The sequence below is a fragment of the Cnephaeus nilssonii genome, assembly GCF_951640355.1.
Source record: "Cnephaeus nilssonii genome assembly, chromosome: 4".
Taxonomy (NCBI): Eukaryota; Metazoa; Chordata; class Mammalia; order Chiroptera; family Vespertilionidae; genus Cnephaeus; species Cnephaeus nilssonii.
Window position 1 is genome coordinate 27,887,074 of NC_137075.1, and position 26,225 is coordinate 27,913,298.

At 45.9% G+C, this 26,225-nt stretch overlaps 1 pseudogene across 1 annotated transcript; it reads right to left on the minus strand.

Moving 5' to 3' along the window:
• Positions 1-18,101: 18,101 nt before the first annotated feature.
• LOC307097637 (protein Shroom3-like) lies at positions 18,102-24,411 on the minus strand (annotated as a pseudogene). Its single transcript has 2 exons — positions 24,394-24,411; positions 18,102-20,492 (listed from the first exon to the last, which is right to left on the minus strand). The product of its transcript is annotated as a protein Shroom3-like (transcript).
• Positions 24,412-26,225: the final 1,814 nt, after the last annotated feature.

The following is a 26,225-nucleotide window of genomic DNA, read 5'->3' on the forward strand; positions in this document are numbered from 1 at the left end:
ATTTTTGGTTTAACCTTTCCTACCGCTGGGCCAATCAGAGCCGGCGGCGTGCGGGAGCGTCTCTTCCGCCGTCGACCAATCAGCGGGCCCAGGCCCACCCACCCACGCCCCGCCCCCCGGCGCCCGCCCCCCTCCGGGGCCCGCCTCCCCCGCTCGCCGGGCCCCGACCTCGCCGAGCCGCGCAGGGATACGCCGGCGGGAGCACGCTGCGCCGCGGCCCCTCTGCGCTCCCCCGGCGCCCCTCCGCCCCGCCGGACTGCTCCGCCGAAGTCCCCTCTCAGGGCAAATACCTCACACCCTGCCTCCCTCCTCACTGCACTGGGTCATTTTCGTTTGAGCGTCAGTATTTGTCCTTATTGATTAAAGTTTGTATCCGATTTTATTTTTAATAGCGGGGGCGGCGGCGGTGGAGGGAAGCGTGGGAGCGCGGGGAGAGGCTGTGTGGAGAGGGAAGAGGGCAGGAAATGGAGGCGCAGGAGGAGAGGCACCGCTGGGTACCGCTTCCCCCGTCGGACTGCAGGCCGGCCAGGCCTCCCCGAGCCCTCCGGACGGCGTGCCCCCGGAGGTGCCACCCAGCGAGGTTTCGGGTGGCTGGGGCGGGAGGGTCCGCCCCGGGCGTGGGGAGGGGGCCCACACCTTGGCGGGAGGGAGGAGGCCCGGAGAGGCTTGGGAGCGGCGGGCTGAGGCGGAGGAAGGGGCTGGCGCGCGGGGCACAGCCGGGGTTACTTACTCGGTCCCCGCGGCCTGGGCGGCGGCGAGCTCGGGGCTGGAGTCGGGCGCCGCCGGGAAGCCGGGCCGGCGGCGGGCGGGGGCGGCTCAGTGGTGGGCGCCTCGGACGGCCTTGCGAAGTGAGGGATGTTCAGAGAGAAAACAATACCAATCTCGAAATAAACCAGGTAACACCTGCCACATCTGTGCGTGTCTTCCTTCCCCTTCCGTCCGGCTGCAGACCGCCGCTCTCGCGCTGCTGGGTGACTCGCCGTCTTCTCCTCGCCGCTCCGGCGTCTCCTCCGCTTCTAGTCCGAACTGGAAGCGAGTAGGCGCCGGCGATCACCCTGGAAATGTTTTCATGTTGCTTGTTGACATTGGAGGGAAAATAAGGATGGGCGTCTATTTCTTTCCGGTTTTTTTTTTTTTTTCAAAGCCTTCCTATTTTCACTCCTTTCTCTCCGTATCTGAAATGCTTTTAATTTGGGCGAGCCTTAATCCTGAAATAACCGCATACTAAAGCAGCCCTCCCCCCTCCTGATGCTGCTGGAGGGCGCCCAGGAGCTTGGGGAGCGCGCACCCACCATCCCAGCTCCTTGGGCTTTGGGGCTGGGAAGGGGCGGCTGCGGGCTGAAGTGAGAGGGGAGGTTGTGATTCGGGGGCTTTAAAGGGATCCCGTGGCCAGGGGCAGGGCTAAGGCCCAGCATTTCCCAGGGATTGGAATTTGGTTCGGAGCACACTGATCAAAGGCTGTTTCATCCCACATGGGCACGAAACACACCACTTTTACGGAGGACCCAGGCGGCGAGAAGAGGGAGGTGGAGGAGAAGTATAAATGAAAAGCACCCCTTTCCCTCCTCTGTAAGGTAAATAACCATAAAATGTAAACATTTCTTCACTGTGATGAACTCAGATCATCTGGCAGATGTGGTATTTAAGAATACGAAGGAAGAATAAAACGATGTAGTGTTAAGTTTCAATTCTAATATAAAGGATGCAATGAATGAATAATCAGGGTGATGGGGAGTTTCCACTCTTCGCACCCCACCCTCACCTTGAAATTCTGAGAGAATCTGAAGAGAAAAACAGACAATTACAGAATTGGTGGTGATTTTTAAATATGTTTCTATTAGGAATGCCATAAAGGAGCTTTGGACATTGGACTAACCTTCACTATCCTTCTACTGTATGTATGTATTTCCCCCCCCCCCCCAACCCCAATTTCTACATATTTTCTTACTTTAAAACAAACTATATTTACACGTGAGGGGAAATCCAAGGGTTTCAGCTATCAACGTTGATAGTGACACGGCCCCCAACATTGACTTCTAAGCTCGGATTTCCTACCGGAGCCCGGTGAGCTAATGGGCCTTTGGACCAGGCTGGAGAGATCTCTGGGCTTCCTTTTCCTGCTCGCTCTTCCTCCTCCCACTCTTCTCCCCTCCTCAGGCTTGTTATTCCTACTTTTCCTCAACTGGCTTTCCTCCCTCCTCCCCTCTCCCCCCCCCTCCCTCCTCACTCCCCCACCCCTTCTCCTCCATCTCGCTCCCTCTCTCCATTCCTCCACCTACTCCCCGTTCCTCTCCCCCGCCCGCAGCCCCCCTTCGCAGCGCCACTTATAATGGCACACAAGGGCTCCCTCTGAGGTGGACGCCCGGTACGTTTTCGTAGTCGGTCTAGCGTGAAATGATTCGGTGTAACCGGATTCTTGGGAAAGGACAGGTTACGTAAACATTTACTGATGTGGAGTAACTATACTATTTGTACTCTGATATGCAGGAAGGAAAGTGTTGATTAACACAGAAGAAAAAAAAAGCGAAATTAGCTGATTGCATGCTCATAAGTGCAAGCTGTCATTGAACTGCTTTTAAAATAGACACAGCTGGGTGTTTGTGTTGAAAAATTTCTTGTGTTTTTGCTAATACTGAAATAAGCATGATTTTGTATACCAAACATTTTCAGATCATTAAAATTTGTAATCTGTGCTGGTTTTAAACACAAAGAAAAGAAACAGAATCATTTCGATGTAAAATTTGCTGATATTATATTAACTCAATCAGGTCTGTACAAATTGTGCATTGTGCTTCCTAAAATCTGTTTGATCAATTTAATACACAAAGTGCCAAACGTGGGTATTGTTTGTTAACATTGGGCATTTTATTCAAATCCAAGCTCAGCAGCAAAGTGGAGGAGCATTCCTTGAATACACCACCAGCCCTGACTGATGAATTTTTAATGTTTGAAGGTGTTTCTTAGGTCAAAGCTGAGTGTGCATTGTTTTTGTAATCCTGCATGAAATTTTAGCAGGTGGAAATAAGTTTCTCTTCTGTTTACTTTCAAACAGCAAAAACTGGAGTCTGCTAATGAGAGCTGTAATAATCTGATTTTATGTGCCAGGAGCTTATATTGACTAGAAAAAAATGTTTTGCATGCATATTAAGAATGTGTTATATTATTTTAAGGATTGCATGAGTGCAAGTCTCCCAAAAGAGGATATTTGTGTAGGAATAAATAGATTATAGTTTACCACGATCATATTAAAGATCCGGGCTCCCTAATGAAAAAGGTCATTTGCAATTTTGGGTGAAGTGAGCTTGAATTCCTGTTAATAATTTTAATTGGACTTTGTAGTGAGATAGAGTGCCATATATAGGTGTGGGGGTAGGCTTGTTGAACAAAACATGCACTGTTTACCCAGCAGCCCACATTTGTCTCAGCAATGGCTTCTTTTTAGAACTGCTACTAGATGAAATGGAGGGGGAGGGGGTTCTTGGACAGAGTATTTTGCAAGTTGAAAGTCCCTGGATGAAGCTTTGTATATCTTACTGAACAATTTGGGTGCAAACTGGATTTGAAGGACTGCCCGTGTCCACTTCGGGCTTCTTTCCTAAACACATGAAGCCCTGACTTTGTATTTCCACCTCAGTCTGGGACCGTGATTGTTGTCAAAAGACAAAGGGCGCCTAGTGGTCTCAGATCTGAAACAAATTCTATATCATTCTAATATTTTTTCATCAGCAGCTTAATTTTGAGCTCACACACATACATCTACAAATGCACACTGTTAACGAATCAAAGCATAAGTCAGAGCAAATGTAATTTTCTGGTATAAATAGTGGTGAACTTTTCCTTCTCTGGCTACCGCTTCCCCCCACCCCACCAAAAAGAAGGACAGACTCAGTGAGCAGTTCCAACGGAAGAATTGCTTGGGAAATGAGTTAGATTATTCCGTTTCTAGTTGTAATGAATAACCAAGGCCCCACAGCCTATTGCATCCGAGTAGGGAGCAGCGCGTTACTTTTTCTATTTGGCGGGGATACATTGTCTTCCTTAGGGCCTATTTTCAGCTGTCCGTGTGCTTCCCTTCTTTTTTCCTTGTTACCTGCTTGTTAAAGGAGGGCAAGTCATTCCTACCTAAAATCCACCCTGCACTCAGCTCCCTGGATAGGGTATCCCTGAAGGGGTGCCCAGCGTCCAGCTCCAGCTAAAGCTCTCTTCCTGCAGATGCCCAGGGAGTCCCTGACCCCGTGATGTTTGGGAGGGAGTGGAACCCATGCAGGGGCATCCAGGTATTTCAGAGATCCTGTAACAAGAAAGGTCGCCCCAATTTGAGCCAACTTCTCTGTAATCCCTTCCTAACAGCAGGTAATGGTGCTAACGTTTAGTGATTATAAATTACTCTTTAGCGTGTTGTATCCTTGTTCTGTGGGTTTTGGTTACAGGTTATAAGATTAGGTTTGCGAGAACAGTAGTGAACTAAACTTCTCAGTAAGAGGTCTTCACACCAGGCAAGTGTTACTTTTCTGCAGCAGCCCTGCCTCATCACTCATTAGGGAGCTGCAGGTTGTCAGGCGGCTGCTTTCTGCATGCGCGCACCCTCAGTATCCCCGGGGGCGCGCATATATATATATATATATATATATATATATATATATATATATATTCTGTGCTCTCTCACACACACAGCACTAAAACTAAATTAAGAAGCCGATGATTAAGACAAGCGTCTACTAGGCTTGTCATTTCAGCATCCTTCCATCATAACATTGTGGCAATGGCAATTTTCCTTGAGAACCTCAAGAAAAAAAAAATCTAAGGGAGAGCCTCCTATTTGAGAGTCGAAATGTTTAACTTATATCAGCTAGGGAACCACTTTGGAAGCAAGTAAGTCCAAGGTTTCAAAAATAGAAAGGAAGGAAGGAGGGAAGGAAGAAAGAAAGAACTAGATAGAGACGCCCTGGGACTAGGACTCTCCAGGCAGGTTTCCTTGACTCTGCCAGAGGTCCCAAGCTCTCTGAAGGCAAGCACATAATCATGGAAAGGAGTGGTCCTGAGACCTGCAACAAAACACAGTGGGGAGAAGCTTCTCCCCAATATTTCCCCACAGAGAGACAGGTGCAGACAGATCCACAATGGAATATGACCACCCCAGGGCCAAGGGACTTCAGAAAAGTCTCTCAGTCAGACTACTCTGCACATTTTTTGGGTAAATATAACATGCCCACTACCCTTTTGCTTGTTTCCGGTTATTGGGTTATTTGCCAGTATACTCGGGACCTTCAAGGGTGGACAATTTGTGGGAAAAGTTGAGACCCTGATTATGTGAGCGCAAGCCTGTTCCATTTCTTTACCCCATTCAACTTGGAGAAAGGGTTCCACACCTTTAGGACAATCACGCACTAAAAGGCCGATTCCCTTTTCCCCTCTGGTTGCCCAAGGAAAGGGCCCAGCTTCTTCACAATGGTCAGGAAACGCTAAAGCGAAAGACAGAGATTTGGAGGGGCGATGGTAAAGGAGAAAGAAGGCGGTTAGGGCTCAGGTCCTTAGTTTTAATCCTCCAGTGTATCTGAAAGGGAGAAAGGGAGACTTGGCAAAAGTCAGCACACAAGACAATGCTACCTAGGATTTTCCATCAGTGACACCAAAAAGAAGGGAAAAGTTACTTTTAAATATATGTCAGGTTGAGAGAAAAGCTTACAGGCTTCAAAATGCCGAGCTTCTAACTATCCCATCACTGTTCTCCATAATTAGTTGGAGCTACAATTTGATTTCCCATAGGAGCCTGAATAATCTACTCTGGGAAGTGTTACTGCACTGTTCAGAGAAGGTGGGGCATTGAGTCTCCCCTATTTTTAAACACCCTTCCAAAAAGTCCCCAGACTGCTGTGTGGTGAGGGAAGATGGACCAGTGTGACTCGGTTGCCATTAGGCGGCCAGCTCTGAACCAGCAACCTTCTCAATTCTTAAAGGTCCATCTGGAACACTGAACAGCCCATATAGCGGACCCATCAGTAAATTTTAGAAAATGCTCTCGCTCTCTGATGGTCTGTGAAGGAATGAGAAGAAAGAAAACTGCATGGGGTGAGCAGACCAGCAGGCACGCAGAGAACCATTCATCCCAACGGCTCCCTTTGCCTGGGGAAAGTCATATGAGAGAAAGTAAACTATTAGCCAAACACATTTGCTTCCTCTCTAAAATCCTGGGGGAACAAACCAACGAGCCAGTTTTACTCGTGCCTATCTCACACCCACCTGCCTCCTAACTCTTGAAATGCCTTCCCTGGAGGTCTTCCCCTTTCCCCTCCAAACCGAAGCAGTGGAATATCCGTGGGAGCATCGTTTGCCAAAAGGTCGTGATCTTCTCTCTCCTCGGTTCACCCCGGGAGGCTGAAACCGCAACGGTTCCGGCAAGGAGCGTCCAGGGGTCCTCGCTCCTCCCCGCGCACACCCGTGCGCGCTAGCCCGCGCTCCTTTGTCGCCGGCGCCTGCCGAGCGCAATCAAGCTGGAGGACTTGCTCTTAGATTTCATTTCCGGATTTTTCACCGTTAAAGTTACCTTTTCAGCCGAGATGTCTCGTGTTTGCACATCACACCGGAAGCATGCACACAGATCAATAATTTGGGGCGAAGAGGTCATCCGCCACGGCGAACACGAGAAAAAAAAATTAGAGACCAGTTAAAGGTTTTAAGCTTATTATTTGTATAAAGCACACATCAGAGTTAATAGACGGGGGTGCGTGCAGGTGAAGTCAATTCGAATATTCAATTACATTTAAGGGGCTTTGAACCCAGTAGGGGAGAGCAGTTATACCCCCATTTCTCTCCTGCCCTTTGGGAAGGAATGGCAGGCAGGGAGCAGAGGAGCGGCCGGGATAAGCTTGATTGGGCATGGCGTCAGGAACCAGTTACCGTTATTATGTGAAAACAAAACAATCCGAATCCTCCCTTCCAGAATCTACAACAAAAGTCGTGGTGGTGGTGTGGGGGGGGGTCACTCTTACTTAAAAAGCAATCCCAGATAGATTCTTGTTTACCAGTGCATCTCCCTTCCGGCTTTGTACTGTGGCGCGCAGGAGAGAAAGTAACCTTGGAGAAGAAAGCGCGGTCGGCAAGTTGGGCTTCCGTGCCTGTGAACGATTAATCACTACAGTGAAGGGGTTTCCTTTTATTCTCACCCTTTTCTTTTCTCCTGGAGCGTGAACTTGTTAGATAAGATAGATGAGGCCACGAGGAAATGGAAACGCTGAAAAAGCCAGCTCCTTGGAGAGGGCCTGCGAGGCCGGCAGGCGGCTGCGGCGCGCCCTCTCGGAGCTGAGGGCGCCGAGCTCGCTGGGGGCTTCCCGGCTCCTGCCTCCGCGGCCGCCAGCAGGCCGCCGCCGCCCCCACCGCGCCGCTCAGACCGCTGCCCAGGCAGCCGACCTGACCTTTAGCCGGAGAGTCAACACCCCAGAAGGCGAGAGAACGGTCCCTAATTGTAATGAGTATCTTCTCTCCGGCTGGGAACACACTAAGCGGGGCCGCAGGTTTTCCTGGAAGAAGTTCGAAACACAAAACAGAGGGCGTGAGACACTAGATTTTAAAGAAGTCTGGAATCGCACATGGGACATTATTTTCCTCATTAATTTGAAGAAATACTCTTTCCTTATTTATGTGTCTATATGCGCTATTGATTACATACCGCGTTTTACCAGGGATAAAAATGCTTAGCACACATTCCTCGTTCTTTGTCCCCTCGAACGGAACATTTTCAGCTGATAGTGTGGTTGGTTGGGATCAATTAGTACTGGATTTTGCCCCAGGATTGCTCCCCAGGGCAGGCAAATGGAGCCAACTCATCCCCAGCGTACACCCCCTACCCCCCACGTGTGTATCCACGCCAGGGCTTTAGAAGCATTTCAAAATCCCCAGCCTTGGTTTCACTTGATTTTGTTGTTGTTGTTATTGATAAATATTGGGTCATACACAAGCCACTTGTCAGAGCCTTTGGCTCCATCTCGCAGCTGCAGCTCCTAGCGGGGCCTTTGAGCCCTGTCTTAGGAACTGGAGGGATTGATTCATTGGGAAAAGAATTGCACAATCTCGTCCCTTCAGCTGTGGAGATGGTTCCTTAACATCTTACGTCCTGTGTGTTTACTGTCATGTTTATTTCTTAATTTGCTCAGATATGTGAACACTAGGTAGATGTGTGTCTTTTTCCCCCCAGTATCTTTTTCATTGAAATTATCTTTTTTTTTTTTTTTAGGGAGAAACTATTGATCCCAGCTTTCTATGTATATCTGAAACCAAGAAGAACAAGAGAGTAACCAATAATTGTTATTTTGGGGAGTGGGTGGTTGAGTAGGTAGGACGTTTGGGGGTTGTGTAATTGGAGTAATATATACAGTTTATCTTTTGGCTGCTCTGTGTATTCCCTTTCCCTTGATACATATTGCATAGGGACTGAACCCATGGTTGGCTTGTCTTGGCATGTTTGAAGCCCCAGACACCCAACAGTATCATTACAGGAAAGAGACAAAACCCCAAAGACTCCAGGCAGGGAGGGGGCTGTCTTTGGAGTGAATGGAGAATTTGTCTTGGCTTTGGGCTTTTTGGGGGAGCTCGCCCAGTGGCTCAGACTGCCTGGCAGCACAGAGTTCAGGTCTTCCCCGCAGAAGAACAGGGAGGGGTGAGGATAGGAGTGGGGAAAGAAACAGCTGATTTTCGACATGTCTAAGGGACTCTTTCTATTTATCAGTGTTACCGAAGTGTACGTTACTGGAGAAACAACAAAACAAGCATAGAGCTGCAATTTTCAAGAAAATAGGATCCCCAAATATAAAAATAAAAAAGTAGCAGATAAGATGTATAATTCAATCAAATTACACAAAATTGCTTGAAAATCCAGAACAGTAGCGATCCATTATGCTTCTGTTTTATTAGTGACAAGTACAATTACTCTAAAATAAAGAACACTGGTGAATATATAATTGGCTGTAATCATGTTAGTGTTTGAATAAAAATGACGGGAACATTTAACACTTTGACAACAAAATGTTCAGAAATAACTTATTTATTCAAACAGTTTTTATTTTCCACCAAGTGAAGGAGAAACACAGTTTGCTTAGGAAAAATCAATGACTTTCCCCTGCAATAAATAAATATCCAAAGGGGGAAAAAAAGCCCCATACCTCTATATTATTACTGTTATTATTTTTAACCAGCAAGAAGCTTTATCTTGTGTTTGGGAGTCAGCAGCCGCCTGGCGGTGGTGGGACCAACGGCCGCCACCTAGAGGAAGAACTCAGCAGCTCACCCAACGCCAACGGGGTTTCGGCGGTGATCTGGGGAATCAAAGTTAATATTCCCTTGCAAATTGCTCTCCAAACGAACTCCCTCCTCCGCACCCCCTCACAGCCCCATACGCCCTACAACCTCGTCACAATATTTTCTTAGTAATTGCTCTACACAACTGACAGAAGCGCCGAGTCTCTGGCAACGCGGCGCTCTCCCAGCAAAGATCCAGAGCGAGTTAGGGAAGCAGGTCAGGAATCATTTGGGTCTGGGGAGAGAATCCACTTTCAGCCAAAATTCATCTCGCGGAGGCTGAATTGGGGTCTTTTGAGGCAATGGCTGATGCCGGAACCACCATATTCCAGTGCTTTTTTAGGGCTTTCATGCAGAAAACAAAGCCGGGGTTCCTCTGAGGCTAGTTGCTTACGGGGGCTCCCCCCCCCCGCGCCCCGACTTCCCCCCAGTCCACTCTTCCCTCCTTCTCCCCCGCCCCCTGCAACCACCCCTGCAACTCGAAGGTCAAGCCCAGCGGGTCTTTTGATTTTCCCAAATGAACTGCTTGGATGTACTGAGGTAAAGGCATTAAGGGGAAGGTGAGATCTCAGGTCTCTACACTGAGTCCCCGAGTTTCGAGAAAACTAACCGTGTGCGGGGGAGGGAGGCTGGATTGGGGATCAGGCCCGAGGGACTATTGGTCTTTTAGCATTTTTGTCTGGTGTAACCCATAGGCTCCTCTGGCAGAAAAAGCCGCCCTCACTCCCAGATCCTGCCCGACCATTCTCTCCAGCAAATCCCGGGGACAGAGATGCTCAGCGAGGGTGCAGGGGCCACGGGAAGGGAAGCGCCGAGCCACTCGGTGCTCAGGGTCTGGTGGACATCCGAGGAGCAGACAGACCTTCCCCAGGGCGCGCCCGCCGTCCAGGCCGGCTCCACACCCCGCCTGTCCTCGCTTTCATGCACCCAGAACGCTGTTCAAGCCGAAAGTTTGCTAGAGAGCCGAGGAGGGAACAAGCAAGTTGAATGTTTTGGAAACAACAACAACAACTCTGATAAATAATTGGGCATCAAGTACCCAATTTTATTCCTATTTCCCCTTCTTCTCTTCCTTGCCTCCCTCAGTTTCTCACTCCCTCCAGCCCCCTTCCCGTTTCTGCCTTCTTCTCTCACCCCGTCCCCATCTTTATCCTTTCCCCCATCTCTGTCTCCTTCTACGTGGGGGAGAAAGGCAGCAGCAGGAGGGCGGTGGAGGTGACCGTTTTTACACGGAGTTTCAGAACCTCCTTATTTGTCAGTTCTCAGCCCCGAGGCAGGAGTTTAAAGAAGACGTCCCAAGAAGACGCTTCCGTCCTCCCTCCCTGACGTGACCTCAGAACCATGCACTAAGAAGTTCTTTTCATGTTGCAGACATTAATTTTTAAGATGGTCGAAATAAATGTATATACAAAACCAACCAACAAACAAAAAACCTCTAAAACTGATGTCCAGCACATGCGTCCCCTCAGCCCCCACTCAAGTGAGGGCCCGCCCCAAACGAACTCCCCCCTCTCCCCTAAGAACTTGGGTCCTCAGAAATGTTTCGTTTTGTTTTATGTAAAACTAGCGCTTCCACTCAACTCCCAAGTCTATCATTGCTCGCCCGCATTATATTAACAGGCGATGTTAGCCTTCCCCTACGTGTTTAGGCTGCTAATGAGGGCCACTAAACGCAGCAAAAAATGCTCATCTGCGGAGATTTTCCCAAGGCCGGCCGCGGTGCAGGCTCAGTTCCCCATTCTTTTCAAGGCAGTCCGTTCCCCCAGGCCCCGTCCCCTTTTCCCTTAAGGCGGGGCTGAAAAAAAAGGTCGGGCAACTTGGAGTGAGTGTGTGTGAGAGAGAGCTCGCTCTATCTCCCGCCTGCCAACCCACCCAAGAAGTGGTGGGTGTTTGGTTTTCCCTTGGGAGCAGGAATAGCTGGGTGCCCCATCCGTGACACTCGGTTTGCCTCTCAGGGAAGTTGCCTTCCCAGCCGGTGAGAGCGTGTCAGGGTTGCTCTCACAGCCTCCTGGGCGTCCTGCTCAGCCGTGGCCTGCGGAAGGCAACCTTGCTGGCTTTCTTGTCTGTTGGCAGGAAAACTGGGTTGGAGATGCTTTCTGCATACGACTGCGTGTTGTGTCTGTTTGTCCAGTTTTAGTAACTTCGTGGGGGAGACTCTCCTGGACTTGCTGCCCACCCTTCGCCGCGGAGGAGACTCCCTGGGAAGGAATCACCCGGACTTCCAGGACGGCCTTTTGTCATTTTCTCTTCGTCTTTAAAGTGTGGCCTGGGAAGGTCATGCTTCATACGGATCCAGTTTCCAAGAAGACCATCAGGCAGAAAGCAAAATAAAGGGCCTTAATGTGTAATAGGCACTACGCAGTGGGTTTGGGTATAAAAAGGTAATTGCCTTCATTGCTTCCACCTGGAACACTTTTGTTTTATAAAAGCCTAGAAAGTGTAAACATGAAACAGTTTTCCAATTCTGGCGTTCTTCCTATGGATCCTTAGGCAAGTGACTGCACCTTTCCAGTTCTTTCTTCATCTTTAAATGATCTGCATTCATTAATATGTAAACTATCATCCACTCACCCAAACCCCAACAACAATAAAAAAACAATTCCTCAGATGATAAGAACCTTCTTTTTTTAATGGATAGGGGGGGAAAAAATCTCATTCAAACGGCAGCAGCGACATCTAGTGACAAAAATGCTCAATAATAGTGATGAGGGTGTGGGATCACTTACCCAGGTTTTCAGAGTAGAGAGACATCTTGGTTTTTCTAATAAATTTCAAGTGTCTGTCTGGCAATGAGTACTCTTTTGATATCAAAGGGCATTTTATTGAGTTTAGATTATATGAGATAGAGAAAGGAAATATATTTTACTAGCTCAAGTGTGCAGAGGTCAATTGAAATTTGTAAGAATATTCTTCTAATGTTTTAAATTTCATGTAAAGAAACTCTCATTTTGTGGATTGTGCTTTACGTAAGTAATTTTCCAAATTAAAATGAAATGTATAACTGCCCAAACACTTAACAAAATTGGAAAAGGTAGAATTTTCCAAGATTTCCTTTTGTCTACATCAACCATTTAGTTGATTTGAGATAGCTGTGTAGTCAATATTAGGGAACATAATAAAATATGTTTTAAGTCACCACATATATGCTCTGTCTGTATCACTTTTGCTCAAAATACTTTGAAATTCAAAGAAATGGGATTCCTATTTCTGGATGAACTCCACCTAATAATAGACAAACATGTAAATTGATGGTACCTCTGCTACGCCCACAGCCAATCAGAGTGAGTATGCAAATTAGAAGGCCAAAGATGGCGGCTGCCCAGCTGCTCCAGGTGTGGAGTGGCCAGGCGGGGCAGGATGCTTGCTATGAGAGGGAGGGCTGAGGGGGGGGGGGGTGAAGGGATCTACAGGAGCAGAGTGCCGCAGCGAAGACAAGACTGCAGACTCCGGAGTCTGCAGTGAAGACAAAGATGGCAGACTCCAGCCAGAGCAAAGGCCTGGGTCCCAGGTGCCGGAGGAAAACGGGTGCTGGAAGCCAAGGGAAGGAAGGCCTATTGCACGAATCCCTTCATGCAATGGACCTTATATATATATATATATATATATATATATATATATATATATATATGTATATATATATGGAATATCTGAACACAGGGGAAGTCTTAGCAATGGCAGAGAGACATATAGTGCAAGACTTTTCAGAATAACAATTTAGCATTTTCTTGGCATTTAACACATTAGACAGAGGTAAGGAAGAATTCATCTCATTCTCTGTGACTATGAGCTGGCCACGTGCATGGGCATAGCTTGTTCATGCACTTACTGAGGTATAAGTGTATATCATTTCCTATTAGCAAAGCAGCGGATGACTATTGGAATATAAGGACCCATGTTTTGTAACTTTAAAGGAAGCTCATTTTGCCCATTCTGTTTTATTTTTGATCAATACTTTCTGTGTTTTTACTATGGATTTGGCTACTGATTGGGACACTAACTATTAGGCAGTTAGTATTTTAGATTAATAAGATAGCTGGCCTGATTAACACCTGGGAGAATTTGAGCAAGTCACACTACTGCTCTTGGCCTTAGTTTCCTTATATACGAAATGAGGAGGTTGAACTCTCCACTTTCTCTTACAGCTCAAAAGATTCTATAAATCACCAGTTCATTTGGGAAGACCCTGTTCTGGCGCCTCTGTTGTCATTTGTGACTCTTCAGTGTCCCTTCTGAATTCTCCAGTCAGGCATCTCATCCTAAATAAGAATGGAAAGAATTAACAAATCCTTCTTCTTTATGTCCCAACCACCTCCCCCTTTGTCTGCTTTAAAGAATGACAAAAATCTTAACTTTTCAGTCAACATTTACTAACTCATTGGCATGCACTCAGTTCTCTCTTGCTGTCCATCCAGAAAAATCACAGTGTGGGAATGGGACTAAACTGAACACAAAGCTGAGGCAGCTGTATTTGAGTTTTTCTAACATGTTCCATCTCTTCATGGTAATGATTGTGTATTATTATTATTATTATTATTATTATTATTAACCAGAGCCAAAGTGTTCTGGCTGCAAACAGCTCACATTTCTTCTTCGCTTCTGTGGCCCTAGGAGTACTTTCCTTTAGGAGATGGCAGTACAGTCTCTTCTACTTCTGTCTGACTTGGAACATCGTTAACACACATCTAGCAAGGAGAAGACTTTTCCTAGGAGGCAAATACTACTCCATGATGTGAACATGCTCGGCATTTCATATAGGCCCCTGTAAGACTGAGGACTTATACAAGGAGAATCAGAACTATACTGACCTGGACTGATAGAAGAAGTGGGTTCATTACAAAGAAAATTCTGAACCTGTCAAAGGTTTACTTTTTAGATGCTTTTCTTTTGTTCCCTAGATATCTTCCTGCTCTTCCTATTACTCAAACTGGTAATAAAAAACCCTATATTTGTATAAAGTTAACAAGGCATGCTTTCTCCTGTGAATTTCTCTCTGACCCAATAGAGACAGGCATTATTTTATTACAGAAGTGAGGAAACTGACCTGGAGAGGCTAAATGACTCACCTAAGCTCACACCACTAGGAAGATACTGGAAAGGAGCATGGATCCTGTTCTTGGACAGGCTGCTTTTCGTCCTGATTGTCGTCAGTGTTGGGCCCTCACATTGGGAGCTGAGGTTATTGACTGACCCTGCTGCTGTGCATTAGGCTTCGCACCAATATTCCATTTGAGAAATCGCAACTTTTAGAGAATTCCAGGGACCGCTTGCAACATGGTAGAGTCAATGTTTGCTACGCTTCACTCAAATATGATTTTCTCCTCTTAATGCTAACAATTTTATATTCTTTCAGAGTTTTTGGTTGACAATATTTGCAAAAGGACTGTACTCCAAAACATATTTGTTTGTGATCTTGGGGTCCAAAATCTTGGAGTTGGAATGAATGTAAGACTTCATCTGACTCAGCAGCTCTGACCAGTGATCACTGTCTGAATCAATGGCTCCTGGGAGCTGTGCTGAGTCAGAGTCTGGATTATTCTGACTATTCTGGTGTTGTTTCCTGCCATCTCCCTTGCTTCTTGGCTTCATACATTAATGCATTTGGGAACTCAGTTCTTGCTGGCTACCCTGTGGACTGGTTTTCCAAATGGACTGCGTCTTCATTAGCACACTGTAGGTCTGGCTAAGGAACCTGCTCTCAGCTGGGAGCTAAATCTTCCTGTTCTAGGCATTTTCTCTCAAGTGGCTCTCTGCTGCCCTCTGCTGGTATCCAGCCACCAGACCTGGCTAGCCTTCTGCATCCCTGGCTACAAATGAAATATGAGAGCATTATTAAGCACACTATACAGTATATTGTTTTTATAGCACAGAAAAATAGAAATCAGATTCCCTTATACCCACCTAGACCTTATGTTCTCATTTACTTCCTACGAGTTGGCTGATGGGCCATGAAGGAGCGTATCTGACTTTCACTATTTTCAAGTATTAGTGCTAGAATATTTGGAAAAAATACTTCTATTTAATTATCAAGTTGAAATACAGTTCAGCTGATATGATACCCGACCACAAATTTCTAAATTTGCTGTACTTACTCAGGCTTAAGGAATATTATATGTTTTATCATTAATGTTATAAAGATATAGTGAATTATATGAAGTCCCTAAGTGATATGACCACTTTTTCATTTATTCAACAGATATGTATTAGGCAGATGTAATATGCCAGGGACTATTCTTGACGTTGAGAATACAGCATTGGATAAAGGAGAGAAAACAAACAAGCAAACCCCCTCTGTCTTTATTGAGTTTCCTTCCTAGTTGAGGAAAATGAACATTAAATAAACTAATAAGCAAAATGCTCTTTAAGGGAACATGGCATTACCATATCTATTTTCTACCACAAATACACCATAATGATTCCATGTTTTAAATTTTTTAAAAATACATTTTTATTGATTTCAGAAAGGAAGGGAGAGGGAGAGATAGAAACATCAATGATGAGAGAGAATCATTGATCAGCTGCCTCTTGCACGCCACCTACTGGGGATTGAGCCTGCAATCCGGGCATGTGCCCTGACTGGGAATTGAAAGATGACCTCCTGGTTCACAGGTTGGTGCTTGACTACTGAGCCACGCTGGCAGGGCGATTCCATGTTTTTAAGAATGTTAGTATTAAGATTAAGAGGGGGTATAACCAGAAATGAGATGGGGTGATGTATGATACAAATATTTACTGTGATTTATTTATAAATTTATTGTGAATATAGTATGGGCCTATGAAAGTTATTGATGCAGGTGAATGTATGAATCCCTCAGCTGTAAAGATGTTTTATCTATTTTTTAAATCCTCATCCAAGGATATATTTTTATTAATTTTAGAGAGAGGAAGGGAGCGAGAAACATGGATCTGTTGCCTCCCACACATGCCCCCGACTGGGGATTGAACCCACAATTTGTGTATGTGCTCTGACCAGGAATCGAACCCTCGAACTTTTGGTGCATGGGATGACATTCCAACTGAACCACCCGCAATGGCAACGATGTTTCACCTGGTGATTGCTGCCTGGTCACCCCTGTAATTGCTGTCATGGAAGCCCCGCTCCTGCTGCCCTTGTTGATGGGCTTTGCTACTGTATTTCCTTTTCTCTTTATTTTTATGTTCTCTTTCTGTGTCTCTTTTTTTTTCTTTTCCACAGATGATCTCTAATAGATATCACTAGCCAAATGGAACAAATTTTTCCTTTCCTATGGGACAGAACTACTAATCATAACTAGGTGTAATCGCCTGCTCTTCTCTAACAGGTCTGTTTGAAATGAGTGTTTGTCTCAGCTGAAGCATAATTGGTTTGGAGAAAAACAAAACAAAAACAAAATAATGAAGTAGTATTGGCATTAATTACAGATACAATTTTTAAAACAATGCTCTATTGGTTGGAGAGTTCTTTCAAGTGTGATTATCAGGGACCCAGAGGCACAGCAAGCTGGCTTGTCCTTCCTCAGGAATAAGTCAATAGCCCTCACCCAGATTCTGAGCCATCTGCCAGAGATGCTTAAACTACTTGTCAGGAAAGCTGTCTGTAACTCTCCCAGTAGAGTATGGAGCTTAGATGGTTTTATACCCTTACTTTTGGGTGAGTTCCCTGTCTGTCTTCAGACTCCCAGCCAGAGTTGGCCTTGACACATATGCAATGTCTTTGGCCAGAGGTGTCAATAGTTTATTTACATATCATTCATGGCAAACTGGAAAAGATCATGTAACATGTTTATACAGCTGCATGGGTACTTTTCCTTTCACAGACTTTATGAAGCAACACATCTGTATATGCCCTGCCTGTCTTTTGCACCAGAAACCAATTCTTATTTGTCAAGATAAGTGGTTTGAGAGAAGAGCTCTAAACTTCAAAGATTTTCTTTCTTTCTTTTATTAAAATATATTTTTATTGATTTCAGAGAGGAAGGGAAAGGGAGAGAGTTAGAAACATCAATGATAAGAGAGAATCATTGCTCCGCTGCCTTCTGCACACCCCTGACTGGGGACCAAGCCCGCAACCCAGGCATGTGCCCTTGACGGGAATCAAACCCGGGATGCTTCAGTCTGAAGGCCGACGCTCTATCCATTGAGCCAAACCAGGTAGGGCTTTAAGGATTTTCTTAAGTTTTAGAATTTGGCAGTGGTGTTTGTTTATTTTTTTGTCTTGGGAATTCTTCATTTCGTTAAGGTTTTCACAAAATACAAAGCTCCAACAACATAATTGTCTACGTCCACCACAAAACAGAATCAAATAAGTGGTTAGCACACAAACATAATGATCCTTTTCATTTTTAAAAATATAAATAACAATGTTCAAGGCTTTACAATTTTCTGCTGTGTGTGTTTTTCTTTAAGGCTTTATGCTGCAGACCCTTCATTAATGAGTCCTTGTACCTGTCGTCAGGATGCATAGCCCACACGTAAGGCAGGTCACTGTGGGTACATTCCTGAGGGTGACACACACTGATCTCTGTTGCCTAAGCCTGTCGGAAACTAAATAATCAAACACCTTCCAATCAGTTCTCACAGTTTCATTAATTTTCTTTCTATTACAAAGTAATAATAGAAAGGGCTAAGTTCCCAGCAGCATTGAAGCTCTCAGATTAATCATGAAGGGTGAGAAGGAAAATACAGGCTTTTTCCTGGATAGAATCTTTTCCTTTTATCCAGAAAAAACCCCCAAAACCCATAGAGTTTAAACAGTGGTTTGTACTGAAACATTTTTTCAGATTAAATAGTGTTGAAAGAAAGGGTGATCTTTCGTTTGGGTGTTTTAGAAGAGGTCAAAGTGGAGAGGTTACCGGTGGGAAAACACCACTGGAAGTACATCCCCCCACAGGAGTCATTTCACTCGTGAGGTCCGGGGGCAGCGCCAGGGTGCCCGCCTTGGGGGTGAAATCCAAGGGGAGACTCTTCAGCAGGCACTTGACCTGCCCCTGGCCCAGTCTGATCTTGTCGTCCAGCTTTTGCTGCTCAGTGAGGAGTGTTGACTTCATTTTCACAAAATGCTGGTAATCCTGGAGTTGTTCCTCGGAAAGGTAGTTGGCCAGGATGTCCAGCACCACGCGCTCCCTTCGGTCCGGTTCTCCTTGAGCTCCCGGGCATCCTCCTGCTGCCCCGCCAGGACCTTCCTCTTCTCATTGACAGAGCTCCTTTCTTCTTGACTGGCATCTTCACCAAGACCACTGAGGACGTTCTCCACGCGGGCCAGGCGCCCCGAGAGGGAGAGCAGCAGGCTGACCACCTTGTCCAAGTCCTCGATGAACATCTTGTACTTGTCACACTCGTTGGGCTTGCAGAGCTCACTGATCAAAGCCTCCACCTCCTCTCCCAAGGCGTATTGAGCTTGATGTCCATTAGCAGGCTCCCCTTGGCTTCCTGCAGAGTCTCAAGCTTGTGGCTGAGGCTTCTAATGAGCTCGGCCTTCTTTTCATTGACACCCACCTGCTCCTCTTCCTCATTCATCTCTTCTGGCATATGTTTGATTTTGTTCAGAAGCTCAGCCTTGGGAGCCGACGCACTGTAATAGGCAGGGCAGTTGACCAACATGCCCACTGCTTCCTTATCTTCACTCCTCTTGCCTTCCTGTCCTGGGCAGCTGACGGCTCTCTGCATGGCCTTCCTCTTGACGCCGTTTTCCTGCAGCAAGTTACCATCGCGAGGAAACAAACCCTCCATCATGTCCATGGTGGTAGTCTTCAGCCTGGAGTCGGGGTCCCAAATGTCTGCCAGAGATTTGTCTTGGTGGACAATTTCCTTGGCCAGCACCTCCGTTCTAATGTCTTCTGAGGACCGGGACTGGCATTGTCTTCTAAACCCCTCGTGGACGAGGCCTTGGGTCAGAGCGGGAGGCTGCTTTCCTGGGCCTGGCTGCTAGCAGAGGTGCCCAGCATGCTGGGGCCGGGTGCTCGCGGTGGGGGGCGGGCTGGGCCCGTGGGCCTCGGAATCTCTGACAGAAGTTTGGGGTCTGGAAGCTGGTATCTGATGGCCAACCGACGGGGCTGCCCCAGGCACGGGCCTTTCCTTGGCAACTGTCCTGTTGGCAGATTTGCTGGAGCTACTCACAGGGAGCTCCATGCCATCCTCGCTGTCCAGCTGTGCCTCACACAGAGCTCGGGGAGGAGGGGGAGGAAAGTCATCCCAGCTATTCACCAGGATTTCCTGGCTCGATGGAGGAAGTGAGGGTAGGGGTAGAGGGAGAGCTTCGAATGTGGGGTGGGAAGTGGCATTGGGGTGCAAGTCCTTCACAAACACTTCATCATAGTAGTCCTCCGGAGGCAGTGGGGAGGCCTGCAGGACGGGCTCCAATATTCAGAGGGAGATCCTCTCTGGAGTGCTTGGGACCCCAAGAGGCGTGTCTGGGTCGGAAGTGCTGCTTGAACTTGGGAGGTTCTGCTGGTTTTTATAGTGCTGCAGGCTTGCTAACTCGGGGGAGCAAGATTCCTTGGGGCGGCTGTTCTCTCGGATGGTGTGGGCCCACTTCACACGAGGTGGGGGAGGCTGCTTCCTCGTCCCCTCTTCTGCCCCGAGCTCCGGGCTGTGGGGCTCATGGCTTCTAGGATGGGGAGGCTGGGCCAGGCTGTGGCCGTTGCTTCTGTGAGTCCCTGCTGCTGCTGGCTGGTCTGACCGTCCCTCCCGGTGGGCTGATCACCGGCAGCCTGTGGAGACTGGCTGGAGGGGGAAAGGGAAGGCAGAGCGGAGCTGAGTGGGGTCAGTGGTCCTGCCCTGGTGTCTGTGAGATGCCCTTGCAGCCCTGTGGGTAGTGGCCTGGGTCTGGGCATCTGCTGGCCTGCCTCTGATGGTCCAGCTGTCCGGGACAGTCGCTGGGAATGGAGGCACCAACTGCTTTGCAGCCTGAACCACCCCATCGAGCGTGGGGCTGGTGTTTGAGCACTAGCATCTCTTCTTCGCCTCTTTCTGGACAACCGAGTGACCTGGGTCCAGGGCCAGCCAAGTAACATGGATCCTTCACAAGACCAGAACCATTGTTTTCCTCCAAAAGCACATCCCGGAGCTTCTTGTGGGTGGTGGGAGATGACCGTGACCTCACGTGGACAGGGACTGCCAGGAAATCTGAGCTCCAGCAGGTCCTCAGCGGACATGGATTTCCCGGCCCTCCCGGCCGCGGCCCCCCACAAGGAGTCTGCAGGGGTCCTGTCCCCTCTTCTGGTTGCCTTTGGGCCCACCGCCGTTAGCTCCACCCGGCAGCTCCCTCAGGGCTTGGTCCCCGCTTCGCCTTTCTCCCAGGAGGCGGCCACCAGCGGAGCTGCTGCAATCGCGGGCCCCACGTGGGGGTTCCCCACTGCTGCCCGCCGCCGCCAGCAGGAGGGCGGCCTCCCTGCGGGGCTGCAGGCTGGGCTCCCGCAGGAACAGAGGCTGGCGGCCGAGGTGAGGCCCGGCTGGCAGTTGGTGTTTGGCTCATCACAGTTCAACATTATTGATTTGAAATGATCAAATTAAAGGGGCGAAGGGGTCAGTATGTTTAATTGAATTGAATACATTGTCCATGGTAGAGTGTGAATCAATATTTTATAGGCCAAGAAGAAAGAAAGAAAAAAACATGCTGGGAATTTACTTGTGACATGACAGAAATTGAGGTGCAGCCACACTTCAGAGATGTTAAATGTGCATATCACACTCCCATGAAATGTAGTATTTACTTTTCTGTTTTAAGATGGATTCAGGTAAAATAGTAACACAGCTTCTTGGGAAAATACACCTAGTTATAAATGTATCTTGACTACCACCACAAAAAAATCTTAATAATACAACAATTACATATTTTATTTTATTTTAATTGATTTTTTAACATTTTATTTTATTGTTTAAAGTATTACAAATAGTAGTACATATGTCTCCCCTTTTTTCCCCACTGACCTCCCCGCCCCGCACATGTCCTCACTGCCCCCCTCTCCCCTAGTGTCTATTTAGCCTCCAAGTATTTTAATTTTTTTGATTGTTTTTACTGTAGTTGATTTCTAATTTTATGCCATTGTAATCTGAGAAGATGCTTGATATGATTTCAATCCTCTTGAATTTGGAGAGACTTTGCCTGTGTCCCAATATGTAGTCTATCTTTGAAAATGTCTCATGTTCACTTGAGAAGATGTATATTCTGTAGTTTTGGGGTGGAATGTTCCAAAGATGTCGATTAAGTCCATCTGATCTAGTGAGTTGTTCAGGATTAATCCAGTGATATTAATGGGGCATTAAAGTCTCCTACTATGATTGTGTGGCTGTCAATCTCTCCCCTGATAGGTTCCAAAGTTTTTTTTTTTTTTTTTTAAATGTATTTGGGTGCTCCTGCATTGGGTGCATAAATGTTTACCAGCGTTATATCCTCTTGTTGTGTTGATCCTTTTAGAATTATGAAGTGGCCTTTCTTGTCTCTTGTTATGGTCTTCACTTTGAGGTCTATTCTGTCAGCTATAAGTATTGCTACCCCAGCTTTTTTTTTCCCATTTCCATTTGTCTGGTAGATATTTTTTTCATCCCTTCACTTTCAGTCTGTGTGAGTCCCTTGTTCTGAGGTGGGTCTCCTGTAGACAGCATATATATGGGTCATGTTTTCTTATCCATTCAGTCACTCCATTTCCTTTGATTGGAGCACTTAATCTAATCCATTTACGTTTAATGTTATTATTAATAGGTACTTGTTTGTAGCCATTTCTGTACTTTATGCCTGTGTTTCTTCCTCCCTTTCTATTTCTTCTTTTTACAGCATTCTCTTTAGCATTTCTTTTTTTTAAAAAATATATTTTATTGATTTTTTACAGAGAGGAAGAGAGAGGGATAGAGAGTTAGAAACGTCGATCAGCTGCCTCCTTCACACCCCCTACTGGGGATGTGCCCATAACCAAGGTACATGCCCTTGACCGGAATCGAACCCGGGACCTTTCAGTCCGCAGGCCGACCCTCTATCCACTGAGCCAAACCAGTTTCGGCCTCTTTAGCATTTCTTGCATTGATGGCTTGGTAGTGATAAACTCCCTTAGGTGTTTTTTTTTTTTTTTTGTCTGCGAAACTCCTGATTCCCCCTTCAACTTTGATTGATAATCTTACTGGACAGAGTATTCTTGGACTCAGTCCTTTGCTTTGCATCCTTTGTACTTCCCTTCCATTCCCTTCTAGCTTGATGTGTTTCTGTTGAGAAATCATTTGATAATCTGATGGGGGATCCTTTGTAGGTAACTCTCTGTCTCTCTCTTGCAGCCTTTAAGATTCTCTCTTTGTCATTAACATTTGCCATTGTAATTATGACATGTCTTGGTGTGGGTCTTTTGGGATTCATCTTGTTTGGGACTCTCTGTACTTGTGTAACTTTTTTCTTCCCCATATCAGGGAAGTTTTCTGTCATTATTTCTTCAAATAGATTTTCTAATCCTTTCTGCTCTTCATGTCCTTCTGGTAGCCCTATTATTCATATGTTACTGTGTTTTGTGTTGTCCCAAAGCTCCCTTAGGCTCTCCTCCTGCTTTTTAATTTTTTTCTTCAGTTGCTGTTCAGATTGGGCTTGTTTCTCTACCTTATCTTCTAACTCACTAATTCGGTCCTCTGCTTCTTCTAGTCTGCTGTTGAAACCTTCCATGGTGTTTTTGATTGTGGCTATATCACTTTTGATTTCTTTCTGATTTTTGCATAGGTTGTTTATTTTCTCGTCCATCTGGTGTATGAACTGTATGACCATTAATCTGAATTCTTTTTCTGTCATGTTGCATGACTCTGTTTCACTTATTTCATTTACTGGCAATTCCTCTTTTTCTTTCCTCTGGGGATTGTTTCATTGTCTCCCTATTCTAACTATCACCAGAAGGTTCAAATACCGAGTTGTGGGGGCCTGAGCCACGTGCAGTGGGAGCTTCCCACTACCCGAGTGTCACTGAAGAGCTTTGACACCAAGACGTGTGGCTCTGTGGGTTGGTGGGAGCCATGCTCGTCCAGGATCAGAATCACCAGTGCTCAGTGCAGCCTCATGCGCACACCTAGAGTCAGGGACCCCGCCTGTATCATGCTGAAAAAGAGACCCTGCTGGTGTGTGCTGAAAATCAGAGTACCCTCGTGCATGCCAGGAGTCATAGTCCCCCTGTGCCCATGCCGAGAATCGAGTATCAGAGTCTCTGTTGCTTGATGCAGCCTTGCTCTGAGAATCAGGGCCCCTGCGTGTGCGTGCACTGAGAATTGGAGTTATTGGCTCTTACTGTGCATGCACTGGGAATCAGGGATCCCAGGCACACATGATGAGAAACAGAGTCAAGTCACTGGTGCTCAGTGCTACCTCATGCACAGAGAATCAGGGTCCCTGATTTGCTTGGGGGACCGGGTTGCACAGCCGCCCTGTGTCAGCAGGAGATCCACTCCAAAACAAACTTCCGTGTGCGCTTGCCCAGAATCAAAGTCAGGTGGCACTGCCACATTCTGTGGGCATGGGGTCTGGTTGCATGAGTGCGTGCTGCGGGAAACAACATCCCAATGTCCATGCGCCCAGGCTCAAATTCAGGTAGCGTAGCCGCCCTGTGTGGGCATGGGGTCTGGTCATGTGATTGTGCTCTGTGGAAAACAGATTCCCAGTGTCTGCGCCCCCAGGCTCAAATTCAGGCAGCGGAGTTGCCCTGTGTGGGCAGGAGGCCTGCTTGTATGGGGCGGGTCCAGAAGTTCCTATGGTGCTGCAATGAACCTGCAGGGAGGGGAATGGGCTCTGTGACTCACAGAAATCTGTGGCCGGGATGTCTGGATTCTTGGTGTCTGTGGGTCTGCAGCTGTGGTTGCAGGTCTTTGTCCCTAGTGGCTGTAGGGTCCTGGTTTATGTCTGGGACCAGATTGGGTGGTAGTGAGGCTAGGATCCTAGTCTCAAGCAGTTCTGTTTTTAAAGATGGCGTGGTCTCTGTGCTCATGCTCACTGCTCCCAGAGTGTGTCTGTGGTGGTTGTGGGGTTTCACCGTCTAAGACTGTCCAGTTTGGCAGCCCCTTGGAAGACCTACAGGATCTAACTATCCCTAGCTCACATACACACACACCACACATGTCCGCAAATTCCTCTATTGCTCCCTCACTCTCTCACATACTCTCCGTCCCTACCTTCTTGCCAGTTGCCATTTTTCCAGTCTTCCAATTACATATTTTAATGTGCTCTCAGAGGTTTTAAGAATAATTGCTGGAAAATATTTAATTCTTAATAGGAATTCTGAGAAATCTAAGGGTTTTTAAGTAATATGTTTGTATTAAAAGAAAAAATAGTCCATATTTTAGAAAAAGCTCCATAATATGAAACTGACTCTGGGTTGTTGGTAGCTTCAACCTTTGGAGCAGGGATGGGGAACCTTTTTTCTCCTATGGGCCATTTAGATATTTATAACATCATTCAGAGGCCATACAAAATTATCAACTTAAAATTTAGCCTGCTAAATTTGTCAAACATTTAATTAACTCACACTTAATGCCTTGGTAGGGCCAGACTAAATGATTTTGCGGGCCTTATATGACCCATGGGCCAGACGTTCCCTACCCCTGCTTTGGAGGTTTTTACTGAGTGGAACTTTCTAGTCTTGCTTTTATGGAGTAGTATTATGGTGTGGTCTTCTACTAGGCAGGCAGCCACTGTCTTATCACAACATGTGGGGCAGGGCAGCAGGTAAGAGTCAGAAGTGTATATTTTATTAATAAATTACAAAATATCTTACATTTTTACTTACTTCTGATTTCATCTAAGTGCAGATTTGCTGTAAAAATTTTTCCAGTATATTATAAAGAAGAAAATAAATTACCTATTGAACAAAAACCCAGAGGTAACATTTTGCATAATTAAAAAAAAATCAGGCCTTTTCCTATGTGTGAATATACAAATATTATTAGTATATTTAAAATAATTTGGATCATTTTGTGATTATGTGTACACCTTTTCTAATTCAGTATTTTACCATGAGCATTTCTCCATAACTATTTTGTTTTTTGAAAATTACTATTACAAGTATATATATATATATTAATTTATGAATTAACAATGAAAAATATTGTCCATTAACCATTGCTTCACATTTACATTGTTTCTAATTTTTATCATTAAAATGACTTGATATGTGCATCTTTGCACATAGATATACACTGAGTGGCCAGATTATTATGATCTCTGAACGCATAATAATCTGGCCACTCAGTGTATATCCTATATAATAAAAGGCTAATATGCAAATTGTCCCCTCTACCAGGAGTTCGACCAGCAGGCAGGCTGGTCAACTACTCATGTTCCCTCCCCCTGGCCAGGCTGGCCGGACCCCACCCATGCACGAATTCATGCACTGGGCCTCTAATATATATATGTATATATACACTGAGTAGCCAGATTATTATGCATTCAGAGATCATAATAATCTGGCCACTCAGTGTATTTCTCCACCTCTAATTATTTATTTTTAATAGATTATTTTTAGGGAAGGATTATTTGGGTTCTCTCATATGATTTTTTAAGTTGCCACATATTGTTGAATTCTATTTCATTAACATTACACTAATATATGCTTACACTGGAAAGCTATAAAAGTAAGTACTTTTATATTGAACCCTTATTGAACCCTTACTAAACATTAAATTTTTTTTTACCAGTGTAAGAGAAAAAAATATCTAAGACTTGCTTCAATGTATATTTCTTTATCTACCTAACATATTTAATATATTTTCAAGTGTTAGTCACATTTTAAATTTCTTCTTCTGTAATCCATTTGTTGTGTGTTTTGTCCATTTTTAATTAAATATTGTGCCTTTCTTATTAATTTCTAAGGGCACTCTATGTAATAATATTAACCATTTATCATCTGTTCAAATATCATTGACAGTTTTTTATTGGTCTTTTCAATTTATTTATAATCTTTGGTTATGGAGATGTACAAATGTTATGTATGTTCAGATGTTCAAAA